General features: G+C 40.7%; 1 protein-coding gene across 3 annotated transcripts in view; it reads right to left on the bottom strand.

Annotated features, from left to right (window-relative positions):
* Positions 1-18,554, bottom strand: part of ZNF609 (zinc finger protein 609) — a 206,289-nt gene extending 187,735 nt beyond the window's left edge. For all 3 annotated transcript variants that reach the window (XM_046652704.1, XM_046652706.1, XM_046652707.1), the window contains exon 1: positions 18,337-18,554. The gene's annotated coding sequence lies outside the window, so the exon portion shown is untranslated. The remainder of the gene's footprint in view (positions 1-18,336) is intronic.

Below are 18,554 nucleotides of genomic sequence, written 5' to 3'. Positions count from 1 at the left end.
ATATGTAAATAATTCAGTCCCAACCCTATAGGGATTCATTTGGTGGAAGTGGTCCACAGAGAAAATTCTTACGAAGGCCTATGTGTCAGTAGGCCAAGAAGCAGAAGGCAAAATTCATCTAAACAAAGTTCCACCATCCCCCATCTCCTAATAATTGGTGAGCTATGTAGCCCTTTATAATTTAGCTCCTATCCCCAGTGCTAAACTTTCAGTGCTAAAGAGAAAGAAGTGATGTCAAATTCTCAAGAGAAAGTGAATAGTGGAGACAGCTTAGGAATTAGGAGATTTAAGATATTGGCCCTCCACACAGCACTCTTCTGTCAAAGGTTTTCTGTATCTCAATCTCCTCTCTAAAAGAGGGAATAATATGGGTCAAGGTCATAGGCATGAGGCAAAGGAAAAAAACCTAAGCATTTTCAGGAAATACGAGGAATTACCTTCACTTTTTATATTGGAGACCTCACCTCCCTTCCTAAAATAAGAACTACTATCTTACAGTATCTCTCAAGAGTAGAGACAAAGAAAACTTCTCTATCAAAAGGTAATATCTATACTACTAGACTAACCGTAAAAAATGGTGGAATCCACCTGCACATCCTTAAGGATATCTAAGCCATGTCTGTTTCTCCAGGCTTGTCTCATGGCCACACTGTCCTCTGCATTCCACTCCCACCTTACTGCCTCATGGCATTTACTTGAAAGACATTCCCTGCACACATCCTACCTCCCAATGTGTGTGATGACTTAACATTTGTTTCCTCCACTAGACTGCAAGCACCCTGGGGCAGGGGCTGTGTCTCTTTTGCTCACCACTGTGTCCTATGAACAGTGTTTGGTTTGTAGTCCTCCCTCAATAAATATTTTAGTCAATAAATGAGTGAATGAACACTGCTTTCCTTAATGGGCATTATCATAACAGTGCCCAGGCTGCCAATTTTCCTCCCCATTCATACTTCATGTTGATTTGTCACTAGTTATAAACTGTCTCAATTACCTGGCAGTCTTCAAATTTACTAGAACAGAGTGTGGATTCCTCTCTCTAGGATAAAGGATGCAGATTCATTAAGAGTCTAGGGGGAAGGTTAGAAATCAAAGCAGTGCCCACATTTCTTAAATGCCTAACTGCTCCAGTGAATTCTCAGCCTTCAAACAGTTTCATCCAAGCACAGCTGCTACCCAAAATAGAGCTAGTCCACAAATCAGGTGTTGTGGACATAATCAGGTCGTAGGAGCCCTCATGTATATACTTAAATGTATGGTAAGTTTTATCAGACTTAAACAACCCAGTTATCACATTTTAAACACTGTCAAAGGTGACAGAAGTCAGAAAAGTGGTCATGTCTGGGAGGGGGTTATTGAATAGAAAGAAGCATGAGGGAACCTTGTGGGGTGCTGGAAATGTTTTATATCTTGAACTGGATGGAGCTTATATGGCTGTACATATATGTAAAAATTAAGTTGTACACTTTAGTGTACCTAACATACTTTATTATATGCACATTATTCTTCAAAAAAAAAAAGCATAAGAGCAAATACCTATGAACAAGAGAACTGCACTAGTGGATCAGGGTCCTTGTCCTAAAGTAGAATTTTATGTGATCGTGGTAAAAGGGAATCATGCCATCAATCTTCACAGGTTAAGGATATTTAGGGGGATGGAAGAAAAGGAAGGAAGGAAAGAAAAGAATAAGAAAGAAATGGCAGGAACGGGGTGGGGGGGCGGGGAGAGAGAGAAGGAAGGAGAGAAGGAAAGGAAGGAGGAAGGGAAAGGAAGGCAGGCAGACAGAAAGAAATTACTTAAGGATTACCCTGTGTTTGACTATATTGTGAGGAGATTTACAGATCTGTTGGAGAGTCCGAAAGAATTAATCAGTCATAGGGACACAACAACAAAACCAAAAAAATGAGATAAGTAATGATATTAAATCCTAGAAAAAAGCAAAAGTCATCCAAGAAAACGTAATAGTAGTATACTAGTAATGACTCCATAATAGACAATATTTACTTATCACAATAAATAAAGCATATTGATCTAACCAAAATTTGTGACATAACTACATTAGGAGGATTTGATAAGGGGAGAGCAAGAGGGGAACATATTATTTATTATTTAGAAATACAGGAGTAAATACAAGACTAAAAACTTTAAAGCAGTTGCCTATTGGGAGTGAGAGTTGGTGATCGGAAAGGGTAAATAGTGGATTACTGATTTTCATTAAAAGCTGTAGTACTATTTGACTTTTAATATAAAGTTCATGGGAAGACAAAAACAAAAAAGTATATGTATTAATTTGATAAAATACATTTTAAAATATTTTCACAAAAAGTTAAGGATATATTTCCCAAAATATTCCTGGATTCCCTTAACAGGTATTATAAAATGTTATCAACCCAATAATTTATTGAAAATCTTATAGGAGATGGGAGGAGGGGCAGCAGAAGTGAGGTAGTGTGACTTTATAAGGGCAACTTGAGGGATCTTCGTGGTGATGGAACTATTCTGTATCTTAACTGTGGTGGTAATAAAATTACATACACACTAAATACACACAGTCATAAATGGGTACGAGTAAAACTGGGGAACTCTGAACAAGATGGGTGGATTGTATCAATGTCAATAATTGATTGTGATATTGTACTATAGTTTTGCAAGATGTTACACTGGTGGAAACTGGGTAGAGGGTACAAGCGATCCCTCTGTATTATTCTTACAACTGCATGAGACTCTACAACTAAAATTAAAAGTTTAATTAAAAAAATCAAAAACCTTCTTGACCTTATTTTTATACTCTACCTCTAGGGTAAACACATTTTATTATTTACTATTGAAAGGAGTAACCCAATAATTAAGCTCAATTCATTTCTAACTTGAAAGGGTGCTCTCTATTCAATACAGGATCTTAAGAACTCGTGAACAAGTCTCTACGTTCTTCTCATCACTTGTAGGGTTTGATAATATTTCCTCTGTCTTTAAAACCTGAAGATTTGTTTTTACACGTCTTTATTAAAGTCTTTACCTCCTCCGGTCACCAGCTCTGATAAGTATTTCTTGGGGATCAAGAGAATACACAGTATCACAAACATAGACAAACCTTGGTTTTGCATAGAGGGAAGTTTATTTTTATCTTTATTTAGTTCTGATTCTCGTCCTAATGATGCCCAGCATTTCCCTGGCAGCACACTGAGCAAATTTTTCTAGAAACAGCCTACCAAGATTCCCAGTTTCCTTTGGGGGCTACAATTGTTAGCTAGAAGTTACTCATGCTAAGAAAGTGGTTTGGACTTGATGCCTCTTTTTAAATGTAATACTTGTCTACACCGAACCTCATCTTCTATTTTTCATCCCATATACACAGCCAAGATATTCTTGAAGTATAATCTTAAATAATTTGGGAACCTAAAAACCTGAAAGAGCGTAATGTCATGGGAAAACCTGAATATGTCACTTATATATAATATTTATTAAAATGTGAAATGAGATGAGTGTCATTGCTTAACTCTTCCACCTAAAAGAAACTTATCGTCAAGATGGTTTCTGGAGGTAATGTCATGAGGAACCAGCGCAGTGCAAAAAAAAAAAAAAAAAAAAAGGAAACAAAACATGGGAGAAGGCAGAAAAGTTCAATTCCACTCTTTAGTCTCTCCTACACGTGTAACAATCTCCGGCAAGCCACTGCACTTATTTGAGCCTCAGTTAGCTCACCTGTAAAAAGCTGAGATAATATACCATACACATTGTAATATTCTCATCAGAAACTGGAGTAGCACCCTGACATCAAACTTATTAATATTCCTACAGCAAAATGAAAATATTACTTGAAATAGAACCCCAAAAAAGGCTATAAGTAGCCTTTTATTAGCTGAAGTCAGGTTTGTGCCTGCCTTACAAAAAGACTTTCAGTTGTCAGAGTCTTGGGGTTTTAGAACTGCAGAGAAGGAACTGTCAACCTCTAGAAGTGTTTACTGTCAGAAAGCCATTTTACTAATGTACAAGAAAACATTTTCTCCCCCTCCACAAGTAAAGTTTTTAAACAGCCTTTAGCCTGACTTTAGTAAGTCTTTTCAAACTAAACAACATCCACTAGTAACAACTCTGTCCACACACAATTGTTAATGATTTCTCATATGTGAATTCTTATGTCAACTAACGCATTGCCTTGGCCCCAATAAGTTACATGAATGGTACCAAGTCATCTCAATCTTTAATTTACATTTTATCAGTTTTCCAATACAGTTTTTAGTTTCTCTACCTCTAAATGCTTCTTATGGACAGAACCACATTTGAAATCAACATTGGCCCCTTAGTGTAACGACCACTGCATTACAAGTTGAAGAGTTATCCTTTCACTAAGAGTTCCACAGTTTATTATTGAATTCTTTCTAAATTCTTGGTTAGATAAATTTGATCTCATCAAGCTTATCAATTTGATCAAGAAAAGCCTAGGCAGCTAGAAAAAACAGGTATTGGAAATATTAAATATATGTTAACATTTCTGGGATAATTCCTGAGACTTCTTTACATTTTTCTGTACTTTCTGTGTTTTAAAAAAGATTAATTCATGTTCTAGTCAGAAAAAACAAATAGTTAAGCATCTATCACCATTTGACCTAGAAGCTTTAATCTGCTTGGGAAGAGGGAAAAACGGAAGTGGAAATTCTCTAATGTTTTCATCCCTGAATGGATCTTTCACACCACGATCAAGTAGTCTTACCAATTTTCTAGCTGCCTTTCCATTTTTAACGTCTTCTTAAAAAGACAAAAACAAATATAAAACTCTTACCATCAGTTGTACAAAGAGGCTTATCGAATTCATCTTTTTTTCTTTCACCTAATTTACAGGTGGCACTCAACTATCATCACTTTGTGGGCTTCTCTGGCCTTGACCTTCTGAAAACGTTACTAATTTTTTTTAAAGATGCTTTTCTTCTCTCCACAGCCTCTAAGACTATGCCAAATAACCATCTGTTTTGTATGGTCCTTTTGATCCCTTGCTTTTAACGTGGACTTTTAATAAAATAATTTTTAAGTCTTTAAACTTCCAGTGGGTTATTTGCTTTTTAAAATCTTTCTTTCCACTTTTCCTAATGTACATACTTGATCACAGCTCAATTTCTTACAAATGAATTTACACATGACAGATTTTATTCTTCCTCTCCCTGAAGAATGCTGAGCTTAATCAAGATATGGTTACTACTAAATACAGTTGTCCTACAGAAACCTTTGTCAATTCTTGTTTGTTCCTCAAAGTAAAATCCAGGTTATGTCTTTGCTTTGTGGATTCTAAAACTGCCAACAGTTAAGAAGTAGTTTGTCTGTCTTAATCAAAACCAGATCTCCACATTTGCTCTCAAAGAAGTATTTAACCAATCTATGTATAAATAAATAAACCCCACATTTCTATTATCTGGCCTAATTTTGAAGCTTCTCCAATCTCCTTTAACATTTTCAACTCAATCACATTATTTTGATTAAGATTGTGACACTTTTATTTAAGCAAGGATTTCAATCCTTAGAAAAATGTAATCCCTGGGGCCGGCCCAGTGGCACAGCAGTTAAGTTCGCACGTTTTGCTTCAGCAGCCCAGGGTTGGCCAGTTCAGATCCCGGGTGCAGACATGGCACTGCTTGGCAAGCCACGCTGTGGCGCGTGTCCCACATATAAAGTAGAGGAAGATGGGCACGGATGTTAGCTCAGGGCTAACCTTCCTCAAAAAAAAAAGTAATCCCTTGCTGCCTCTATCATTCCTATGAAGTGTATACAGTAGAAGCACCACATTTCAATGATTAAGTCTCCTTCCATCAAGTATCTAAGATGTGAGGGGCTGGCCCCGTGGCCAAGTGGTTAAGTTCACGCGCTCTGCTGCAGGTGGCCCAGTGTTTAGTTGGTTCGAATCCTGGGCGCGGACATGGCACTGCTCATCGAGCCACGTTGAGGCGGCGTCCCACATGCCACAACTAGAAGGACCCACAACTAAGAATATACAACTATGTACCAGGGGGCTTTGGGGAGAAAGAGGAAAAAAATAAAATCTTTAAAAAAAAAGTATCTAAGATGTGAATTAAGTCATTACACCATTATTTTGCCTACCAGTAAAAAGGAAACAAAAATTATATAAGGATGACAGAAATGGCACTAATCATGTTTATGTAACATTTTAAAATAAATCTAATACTTTAGATCACATATTCAGGTAAAATACATTATAGATTTGTTGTTGGAAAAAAATGCCACTTCACTGTTATGTCACCTACCCCAAGGTGACTTGCTAAAACTGAATTCCTTGGGGCTGGCCCTGTGGCCAAGTGGTTAAGTTTGCGCGCTCCGCTGCAGGCGGCCCAGTGTTTCGTTGGTTCGAATCCTGGGAGCGGACATGGCACGGCTCATCAAATCACGCTGAGGCAGCGTCCCACCTGCCACAACTAGAAGGACCCACAACGAAGAATATACAACAATGTACTGGGAGGCTTTGGAGAGAAAAAGGAAAAAAATAAAATCTTTAAAAAAAAAAAAAAAAAAAACTGAATTCCTTTCTTATAGAAAGGCTCCATAAGAAAAAGAATATTGCCAGACACTGCTCTGTATTTCCCTCTCTGTGCGACAGTGTTTTGGACTCATCTGAAATCCACATTGCCAGAATTTCTAGCTCTGCTAGGACTGGAAGGACCTACTAATACAAACCAGAGAAACATAAATACTGAAAAAACAGTTTCCATTAGCAAACTAAGCTATGTTAAAGGACTTTTACTAATAAAGCAATACAATTTGGTCAGTTAAACTGAGATCCTTTCAATCAATAAAGAAGAAAACAACATACACCTGAATTCAACAGCTGCTGGCTTTAAAGTTCACAGTGTCAGTAACATGTTATTGTACACTCAAGCATATGTAGTGAGAATGTATGACTTCAAGTTTGATAGAGAGCAAATCCCTACAGAGAAAAGCAACGTGAAATGTGCCTAGAAGCTCACCTAACATTAGAACTACATTTGCCCAAAAGTAACAGATTTTTCTCAGCATGGACTCAAGTTCATTAAGAACTTTTATTCTAAAATTACGTATCAAAAAGAGCATATTTTTGCAGAATGGCAAATACGTCTCCTATTCCTACTGCACAAGCTGACAGTATAACTAACTAAAAATAGTGTGTACAGGTTCTGTACCTCGGCTATCTCAAATAGCAGACAGTGTAACAGGCTGCGAGCTTGATGTCCACAAGTTGCATTCTACATAATCCAAGGACAGAAATAAGACAGTCCATCTCTTATATATTAGGTAGGAAATTTCAGTCAATAACCAAAACAGTCTGGCCTAAGGGATTTCTGTTTCCTTTGAGCCTCATGTAAAGAAAAAAAGGAAGAGGTAACAGGAAAAATAATGAAGGTGTAGAAGGGTTAGGAAAGAGCAAGCAAGGAAATTATAAGAAAATTTATAACATACAACTCAAACGAGAGAGCATCTAGACATAAGACATGTTCATCCTTCGGCTAATCAATTTGGTACTGAGACTTCCAGAACATAGCTAGCTATGTGTTGAGAGAAAGTCAAAATACCACAAACCTGAAAATTCAATTTTTAAGCTGGAAACAGAGTACACACTCCTTGAAAGCTTATTTTTAAAAAGCTATCCCAAACAAAGTTGCTGAGGCCTCACTAGAAAGAGGGAAGGTCATGATATTGGGCTTTATCTCTTTGAGGAAGGTGATAACTCAGAGGCCTAACTTACCTATCACTCTAGGCACCCAGGGCCTAGTCAGCAGAAGGGTAAATCCCACCCTCTACAAGGCCTCCAGTTCTACCCCTGGTGTCCTCCAGACATGACTGACTGCAATTTTCACCACGATTAACTTCCAGGAATGGCAGCCAGAGGAGCAGCCAGGAGAAAAGAACATAACGAGTAGCTATTTCCCCTTCAATGTCAGCTAGATTCTTTGGAACAACTGCAGACACTGCCTCTCTCTCTTGCTGGGGAGAGGAGCATTCAGTAACCTCAGGGAAGTGCCTAACAGCCCAGTAACACACTGGCACCACATTTCTCAAAGATGCCTGACTATCTTATTTAAAGCTGCAACTCTCCCACCTCCCCCACTTATCCCTCCACCACACTTCTAATCTCCCTTACTCTGCTCTGTTTCCCCCCCACATCATTCATCACTCTCTTAATATTATTATTTATTATGCTTATTTCTATTTCCTTCTGTTAAAAGATAAGATAGAGGAGGTTGGGATTTTTGGTTTATTTTGTTCACTGATAGATCTTAAGCAGCTAGAGCAGAACCTCACATATGGTAGGAATCCAATAAATATTTATGAGATAAAAGAAGAAAATCAGAAAAACTAAAAAGACCTCCAAGAGGTCAACAACACCCAGAGGGCCCAACAATGCCTATATCCCTCTAAGAGAACCAGTGGTTCCCGTGACTGCCCTACACTGCCCCCACCCACAATGTACTACCTGTTCCCCCTCCCCCAAGTCTTCCATCAGCTAGGAACCACAGTACTGCTGCAGGCAGTAAAGGCAACAAACGCTTGTCCTTGAGTCTGAGGGATTTCTGAAGGCTTTCATAATCTGCGCCTTGTTCCTAGGTTATTCACTTGGGGATAAAATGTGTTGAATGAAAGTTACCTTAGTATAAAAAGAGGCCTGAAAAAAAAAATCACAAGAAGTTTTTGTTTTCAAAAATCGAATTCCAACTCAATTCAGCAAGCATTAATTAAGCATAAAGTTATATTCAAAGCATTGGGCTAGAAGCCATGGGGAAGAGAAGACACAGGTCTCTTAACGGAGGTTAGAATGAGGGAGGAAAAAAATATATTCACAAATAATTATAATTAAAGACAATGTGTGATAAAGTGTTATAATAGAGATCCTAGCAAGGAGTTAAAGAGATACAGAGGAAGATGAAATCAATTCTGGAACTAGGTGGGTGGGGAAAAATAGGGTTAAAAAAGGCTTCAGGAAGGAGATGAAATTTTTTGCTAGGTTGAAGGAAGGGTCAGATTTGGAGTTGAATGCCTTGGAGCAGGGAAGGGAATTCCAACCAAAAAGAAAAAAAGGAAAAAAAAAAACTAAGGTGCTAAGACTGAAAAATGCAGAGTAAGCTGAAGGAATGGCTATAAAGAGCGTGAGAAATAAATGAAATAAGGTTGAGGAAGGCCAGGGTTGGCCAAGTTATGGACGATTTTGAGTGCTGGCCTATGCAGGCAATAAGGAGCCACTGAAGGTTTTTCAGCAACAAGTGAAATGATGAGAACTCTATTTTTAAAAGTCTACACTAGGGATCCTTTTTACATACTCTTCTAAAACCAAATTCTCCATTTTCAAAGCACTTTAGTTCATAATTGTACATTCATTAGTTGATTGTAGGTCTCTCCCACTAGACTTGTAAGTCCTGAAAGGACAGGGGCCCTGTCTGGCCTGACATGGAAGTGCTCAATAAACATTAGATAAATGCATAAATAAAAATTACAATAACATTGCAGTAGTACGCAGTATGGAACAGAAAGAGGCTTTAACCATGAGGTTATTGCAATAATAGACAGAGGAAGACCTGAACTAGGTCAGGTGAAAAAGTGAAGAGAAATGCCAAGATATCTAGAATAATCCAAATTTAGTGAATGATTAGAAGAGGTGGTGAATAAGAAAAAAGAACCAAATATGAGTCTAAAGTTTTGTGCCACGGCAACTGGAAGAATTGTAATGCTTAGGGAAGAAAAGGTTAGGCAGTTTTCAGAAATGATGGACTGAAGGTACATTTGAAAGCAGACGCCAAGTAGGAAAAAATTTCCCCCTTCCCTCTGTATCTTTCAGATTTATATACCTCATAAATGTCACAATTCCAATTTCTCTTCCTATATTTCCATTTCTGATACCATTCTTTAAGAATCTGCTCTAGAAGCATCTGTTCCAGAACAAGGATAAATGCTCAGCTTTATACCAAACCTCAGAATTCGTAACTGAAGTTTACAAGGTACATTCTTGAACACCCACTTCTGCTCACATGAATGAAAGTTCATCCAAACCAAACCCAAAGTGATCCACCTAGGAATGGTACTAGGAACATTGCTGGTAACATACCAAAAGCCCACTGGCTGTACTTTGTACACAGAATAGAGCAGACACTGCTGCTTTCCTCTACAAATACTGAACTATAGCCTAAGAAACCACAGGTACCAGTACGCAATGTGGTACCAGCAGGCAATGTGGTCTAACTGCAAGGATCTGGATTTCACTCAGGGTGTGGTTCATTTTAAGATTTTATTTTTCCTTTTTCTCCCCAAGCCCCCCAGTACATAGTTGCATATTTTTAATTACGGGTCCTTCTAGCTGTGGCATGTGGGATGCCGCACGGCTTGATGAGTGGTATCATGTCCACGCCCAGGATCTCAACCAGTGAAACCCTGGGCTGCCCAAGCGGAGCGCGCAAACCCAACCACTCCGCCACCGGGCCGGCCCCCTGTGGTTAGATTTTAAAGGGTTACATGGCACTTACTCTGGCCACTTTTCAATTCAACACCCTATGCTTCACCTGACACTTTTTTAAAAACCTATCTACAAAATTTACTTATATTTCTTTTTTTTTTTTTGAGGAAGATTAGCCCTGAGCTAACATCTGCTGCCAATCCTCCTCTTTTTGCTGAGGAAGACCGGCCCTGAGCTAACATCATGCCCATCTTCCTCTACTTTATATGTAGGATGCCTACCACAGCACAGCGTGCCAAGCTGTGCCATGTCCGCACCGGGGATCTGAACTGGCCAGCAAAGAGGAACGTGTGAACTTAACCGCTGCGCCACCAGGCCGGCCCCCTACTTATATTTCTAATAAAAATCTTTCTAGGGGACCAGCCTGTGGCCAAGTGGTTAGGTTTGCGCGCTCCACTTCGGCGGCCCAGGGTTTCACTGGTTCGGATCCTGGGCGTGGACATGGCATCGCTTACTGGGTCATGCTGAGGTGGTGTCCCACATGCCACAACTAGAAGGAGCCACAACTAAGAATATACAACTATGTACTGGGGGGACTTGGGGAGGCAAAAAAGCAGAACAACAACAAAAAAAAGATTGGCAGCAGTTGTTAGCTCAGGTGCCAATCTAAAAAAAAAAAATCTTTCTACAATCTCACATTCAGGTGGATCTCTTCCCAAAATAACTTTAGATTACCTGAAAATTAGTAATGTGCTACAGACGGCTGGGAACAAAGCAAAGCACTCCCATGACTTTTTGTGAGTCCAAAATAAACAATAGCTCTGCCCACCAAATTTTTCTCTTACAGACTAATGGATGTCTTAAGCACAAATTTAAAAACAGTGAATGCTTCTTCCAATGTTCAAAGGTAGATTGAACATATTAACCAAGGAAAAAAAAAGATTAAAAGACCATCATCCTCTTAACATTCAATAAATAGCTGCTATTGGAAGTCCCAAATCCAAGAATTACCTGGAAAATGCTGAGAAAAATCCTAACTTGGAGAATTAGCAACTAGGTTATGCAATTTTATTCCTTTAAACTGCTTGAAAGCAAAGATTTCCTAACATTACTGTCAATTTCACAGTTTCTACAGTCAGCCACCAGCCTTCAATCCCTCAGTCCCTTTTAGGGGGTATTTTAGAGATCCTCCTTGTTAGTCATACTTTACCAAATGTTACCAATTTAGCATTTTCAGCATTAAAAACAATTCTATTTTCCAAACAAAACACAGTGGGCAACTCATATTCAATCACAAGAAGTTAATACAAGGCAGGTTTTCCACTGACTGGTCAAAAATACAAAGACGTCCAACCTAGCTCCACAATCAGTCCCACTGGCTCAAAGATTTCCGATATAAGAGATTTCTGATATAAGAGATCTCTGACTGATGTATAAAATTACTTTTTATTGATACCAGGCATCTCCTTCCAGGTATGATTTCCTTCTCACAAGCTGAGGTTCCTTTTCTGCTGCTTTCTGATTAACATTCCTATTGCTTGAACAGACTAGAAAAACATATATTTGACAAGCTGGTGAACCTGCAATATGAGGGTACAACCCCCCACCCCCCAAAGAAGATGGTCTAGTAAAAAAAAAGCACAGCATAAGCTTTACAAACATGTCAAAGAGGAATGAGACTCAAGCCCTAGAGAACTAAGGCTGTACTCATTAGCCCTTCTGAATACTGACTGTATTTTTTTAATACTCACTACATATATATAAATATATAGTTTTTATTTTTATTTTTTTGGTGTGGAAGATTGGCCCTGAGCTAACATCTTGCCAATCCTCCTCTATTTTGAATGTGGGATGTTACCACGGCATGGCCTGATGAGCAGTGCATAGGTCCACAACCTGAACCCATGAACCCTGGGCCACAGAACTAGAGTGCATGAACTTGACCACTATGCCACTGGGCCAGCCCCCTGACTATATTTTTGACACTGTAATAAAAAACTGCTCACTTATGTCAACCATTTTTGTCCTGTTCTTCCATCACAATCTTGACATCATAAAAGTCTACCGCTAAATGGAACCTTAGAGATGATTTTGTCTGATGTGCTCATTTCACAGATAAGGAAAGTGAAAACAGAGCAGTGACTAGCACAAGGACACAACTAGTTAGAGGCATAATAACAATCAGAACCTGGGTTTTATCACTCCCAATTCTATGCTTTGAAAAGCTATATTAGCAAACATATAACTATTAAATCAGATAACAACCATAACTCTAACTAAGCTACACAAAAATAAAATTCATCCACATATAGAGAACAAAGGATTAGAACAGGAAGTACCCCAAATCCAACAGAAAGAAGGAGCATTTGTTTATACAGTACAGGAGTTTCTTAAGGGCACAACCTCACACATATTTTCTAAGCCATTTTATTAATTACCACCTGCTGGGATGTATCCTGTACTTCCATCAAATGCACATCCTTAAGAGGATGCCACAATGACCCCTGTGGCAAAGCTACGACAAGTGATAACTTCTGGCATAGAAAACGGATAGTACAAAAGGAACTCACAAATGTGGTGCCAACAATCAAGAAGGACTTAAGTTGAAGGGGTGGAGATATTGCTGGGAGCAAGTAATCCTGAAAATGGGATAAGAATAAAAATCCAAGAGAGCAAAGTTGGCCAGACACTAATGACCAGAGAGCAAAATAAAAAGAAGGCAGTTTCAGAGCTTGCCTGGCATCAGACAGCTTTCACCTGCAACAGAAAGAAGGAAAAAATTCTCACAGAGACAAGAGAAAGATCGTAGGTTTGCTCCTGAGTGATGGACTAGATATGACCTAATAGGTATTTGCCATCTCTTATTTCTGGGACTCTGATCCAAGAACAAACAGCAAGAGAACCATGAAAAATCAGCCCTGTTGGATCTGGAGTTCTGCCTTGACAAGATATAAAGCTCATTCATAGATCTGACTGTGCTCATGAGACTGCAGTTCAACTCCTGCTGCTAGAGCAAGGGGAGGGGGAAGGAAGATAGAAAGGGGTGAGTGGGAAGGAGGTGGAAGATCTGGGTTGTGACTATAATAGCTACAGTAATTAGAGTGTTTCCAAGCTGCTAGAGAAGTCTTCAGAGCAGAGAACTAGGATGGGAGGTGGGGGAGGAGGAAAAGCACAAGGAAGCAAACTTCTGAGAATACTAGGAAAGTATATGGTGGTTTGTGAACAATTTAAAACAAACAAACAACTGTGATGGCTTCATATGGGGAAATAAAGTAGTTTATATTCTTTCCCAGAAGTGAATACTATACAAATAACTGCTAGGCTCCCACTTAAAGCTAGGTTACAAACTATGTTTAAGCAGATTCTTGTAAATGTCCCTGTCTTTGCAGTGGTCCACCAGCCCTGGCCTCAGAGTCACACCATTTGCCTCCCTTTCCCATGTATCTATAACTATATCTCTATCTCTATCTCTCTCTGACAAACAGGTCAGAGCCTTCACTCCATTTCAAAAAGGGATTTCTGAATTCTAAAATGGTTAATATCACTTATCTCCCTTCAATCAACTGTTAATTAGTACTCCATGAATTCAATTAGATTGTGTGCATGTGTGCACACACACATATGTGTTTCAATAGAAGGAGCACACGGCCTGTTGGCCTAATACAGACAATGACTGAAGGGCACTAAAAAAGTCAGAAAATAAACACCAGGTTACTTGCTTATACATTTTAGGCTCTACGACACTGCCTACTATAGTGGCATGAACATGTGAAAGAAAAATAAAATCGTATTAAAATAAGATAATGATGATAACCTATAAGAAAAATCTGGGAATTTACAGAAAACCTCAAAATAGAAAGTCTTCCTCCAAGCTATAGAAAATGCTATACTTGTTTTTAAGATAAATATTTAGTTGAGATATTTCCTTAACATGATTTGGCCCTCGGGTGATGATTTGATTCTAACAAGTGATATTAATCTCAATGCCAAGAAAAAAGTTACAGAGGTGCTGGGAGAAACTAAAAATGGAATAAAACAAACAACTGAAGACATGCAAACTTTATGTGGAGAATTAGATCCATAAAATAAAAACACATGCAAATTTCTTGAGTAAGGCATGTCAGGTAGACCTAATACAAAAAGTCAATTACATCCTTTGCATAGAAACTACTGGGTATCCTCCCAGTGGCCTAAACCTTTTTCACTAGACTGAAAGCAAAGAATTTTCTGCTTCCCATTTCCCCCTAATAAACAAGTACTAGAAACAGTGAATTACCACTATTTCCTTCCCATTCATAGGGCATAAAGCCAGAACTCACAGAAATACAATAGGGCCATCTAGGACCATGTCTAAGGCAAGCTACTCAGTAATCTAAAAGAAACACAGAGAAAGAAGAATCTCTTTTCTCTATTCCATTATCATCTCAGTAAGAAATCAGTATCAAGCATTAAGAAATATGAAACAAAGAGCAATTTCACACATAGGAACTGAACCTAAGCCACGGAAGACCAAGAATTTTCTTGTCACTGTGGCATGTGATTCTTTAACCACCTGCTCAATAATCCCTCTTCAGCTGCACAGCTGCTGCCAATTCCACATGCCCAGCTAGGCAGGTGCTTTGATGAATTACCTGTTCCCTAGTGAAAAGAGTCCTTCACTGACACTTAGTGGGCCCAGAACCTGCCAATCAGCATCACCTATCTTCATTTTGTCTGTCACAGCCAACTTTTATGAGTGGTATCATGAAGGCATATTTAGTATACTATGCGATTTTTTTGTATTTTGTGGGTTTTTTGTTGTTGTTCTTTGTTTTTAAAGGAAACTGGTTTTTAAAAATCAAGTAGAAGTGTGAATTCAGCTGCTGAAAAGAAAACTTGCCACACAACATAAGGCTGCCTTATCTCAGAGTGGCCCCATCTGTCTGGCAGTATTCCCATTCAGTTTTCCACAAGGGAAATAACAATTGCTTAGCTACCTTTGGAGCAGGAGAAAGTGGCAGTAGAAGGTGCTACAGTACTTGGCAGTAATGAGAGCTAGCAGAGTGAGAACTTCTGGAGACCACACATCATTCCTGTACTTCTTAAGTCTCCACGCCTGAGTCCAGGCAGTAGTATTCAGTCAAATAAATAAGGAGTGGCACTTCCACTTGACAGAGCAATCAGTAAACCCCTCAACAAATTATCCTGTTCCAGTCATTTAGTTGCTATATGCTAATTGCAACATAATTACTACCAGGAGCCAAAAGTATGCTTCCATATCCTCACACAAAATAAAGAACTAATCTGTCTAGCTATCTAGACCTCTCCCAAGGAAATATTTTCTACCAAGGAGCTGGGGTGGGGGGGAAACCCAAAGTATTCTCTGAAAGATGGTCACAATCAGAAGACTCATAAGACTCTGTGGCAAGGGCCCAACTCTGAAACCACTAAATCTAATCAGGGCAAATTTAATCTGAGGCTTCTGCCTTGACTGTCACCTGACAGGATTCAGAAATGAATGCCAATAGCCCAAGAGCAGAAAGCTTTGTACTCAGTTTAGCTGAGGCTTTACTCAGAGACCTAGGACATATAGTTGGAAATAGTCTAAAGACAGTCAACACCTCTGTAAGGCCTTAAGACAGTTCTCTCATCAAGAAACATAAAGGTCAGAACAACCTGTTCCCCCCTAACAAAGCCCAACATCTAAGTGGCAAGCTATCATTTTAAGAAACTCATTGAAATAAAGGGATGAGGCAGGCAACATGCTCAGACTCAGCGCCTCAGAAAGACCTTTACCAAAACCAAAAGCTAACGTTCCTATTCAACAATAACCCATAGGAAATGGTTGGCTATGGTGTACACAGTCTATCGTGTACAACTGCCCTTTCACAATGAATTTGATTTCTAATCACTTTCTAAAGAAAAATTTTCTTTAATGTCCTAACTAGAATCCTAATTTCTAGCTCTAAATAATTCTTTACCCAACTAATAGTACCTAAGTATTATTTGGGCACTTCTATGAAACACATATAAGGATAGGGTTCCTTCTAGCTTGTTCTCATCCTTCTCTCATTAATAACCCCTAAGACCTCAAACGATTTTTTTAATGTTCCTCTCTTTAGCAAATTTCTTCCTAATACAGACGCAGATACACTTTCCACACAATAAGCAAGTAATCTCCTTTCATCAGAATTAAAATAAAGACTAAAAGGAGAGTTGTTTTGTTTCCAGAGCCCTTGCCCAAATAGGCAAATACTGTGGCTTTTTATTGTGCAATTATTACTGACCAGGAAGTCACCATTCAAAAGGTACTTGGTCCTTGACTCCCTATCTTAATCCTGCACCGGTTTTTAATGGTATTCCTAAAAAAATAAACAAAAATCACTGTATGATGTCCCATCTCTATAAAAAGAATTAAACGTGATGGTTCAAACAAGAGTAGAAACCTCTCCCTGGAATCTTCTTCCCTAAAGGTCTGACACAAACATCAGGGTTAAGTCTCCCAGACACTATTCCTCTACAACTTAGTACAGGCTAGCCAAAGAGGCAGGCACAACATGGCTGGCATCCCCTATTCTTCTGAAAAATGTGTGCCAATGAGCTCTGCATTGTTCCTCACTCAAAAAGAAGAGCCTTTCTGTCTGGCCTCCTCCAATGGCAAGCCCCAGTCTGGAAAAGGAAGAAAATGGCACTGAGGAGCCTGGGAGATGGAGCATATCCAAAGCTCTCAGACAAGACTTGAACCTATGACCTTCACTGTGTACACAATAGGCGGGTGAGAGGGACCGGTTTATCTCTGCAGCAGCAGTTCTCAGCCCTAGGGTAGCACTCCCGATAAAATGACATGACTATTGTGTGTGGCAGCAGAACAGTCATCTCCTCACAACAGCCTAAACCAGCACTCCCTCCCCCCAAGACAAAGCAGCAGGGGTGAAATTAACTCAAGGCTGCAGAGCAAAGCCTAATACAGAAAAGAGAGGCCTGTGGGGGATTGGGGACTCTCCTCAACCCCTGGGGCTCTGGACACATGGCTGGAAACAGACAGGCTTTCTCTCCCATCTTTCCCACTCTCATTTAGGTAGGAAGCTGTTTTTTACAGAATTTAATCATCTGTGATTTGTTCAGAAATATTCCCCCTGAAGGGCTCTGATCTCTCCACCCTGTGTGAGCCTAATTCCTAGAAGCTGAAATGACTGTTTGCTGCTGCCTGTTTCACAAACACACATTAATTGGTCAGATGTGTCTCCTCCTCCTCAACCCCAGAGGGAGGAAGGAGAATCTGAGCAAAGCAGAGAGATGATCCAACCGTAATTACACATAAAGGGAAAAGAGGGCAGCATGGGTTTTCCAAACAGGACAGGGTCACAAACCCTCCTGGGGGCACAAGGATAGCAGTTAAGGGCCAGGCCCAGGGATCCCTCCATCTTGAAGAAAAGGGTAGGAGTAAATGTGACCTGAAGACTGGAAGGAGCACACACCCACAACCTACTTACTGTACACTCCCAGCCACCTTGCTCCCCCCTCCTGGGCCGTGCACACGTCCTGCTCCCAAACCTTCGCTGTGAACCCCCCTAACTCCCTGGCTGGCCCCAGTCGCCCTGGGCCCCCTCAAGATACCAGACTCGCCTCTGAAACTCTCTGGCCTGTCCCCACAACCTGGCCAGACCCTAAATCCCCTCCCGAGCACCCCTACCCTCAGCCTGAACCAGCCCCGGCCACGCTTTGAACTTCACCCCGCCCCCCCCGACCCCCCCCCCCCCCCCCCCGCAACGACCCCCCCCCAAAACACACCTTCCCCTCGCTCCGCCCCGGCCCCCCAACCCCCACTTCCTCCGTCAGGCGCCGCTGCCCCCGGCCCCCCTCAGCCCCGGCCCCCCTCAGCGCCGCCGCCTCTCTTCTCCCCGAGCCCCGGCTCCACACAAAGCTCCGGACTCACCGCGCGGCCGGTCCCGGGAGCCGCCACCTCCGCCCGCCCGGGGCCCCGGGCCGTAGAGCCGCCGCTGCTACGGGGCCCAGGCCGCCATCCGTTCCTGCGGCCCCCCCCCCCCACCCCACCCCGCCTCGGCTCCGGCTCTCCGCCCCCTCCCCGCGCCGCTCCGCCCCGCCCGGCCGGTGCCGCTGTGTCCGGGGCCGCGGGTCCCTCAGCCGCCGCCA

Source organism: Equus quagga, chromosome 2, assembly GCF_021613505.1.
Source record: "Equus quagga isolate Etosha38 chromosome 2, UCLA_HA_Equagga_1.0, whole genome shotgun sequence".
Classification (NCBI taxonomy): domain Eukaryota; kingdom Metazoa; phylum Chordata; class Mammalia; order Perissodactyla; family Equidae; genus Equus; species Equus quagga.
Note: the sequence above shows the minus strand (reverse complement) of the source record. Positions and strands in the feature narration are given on the sequence as shown.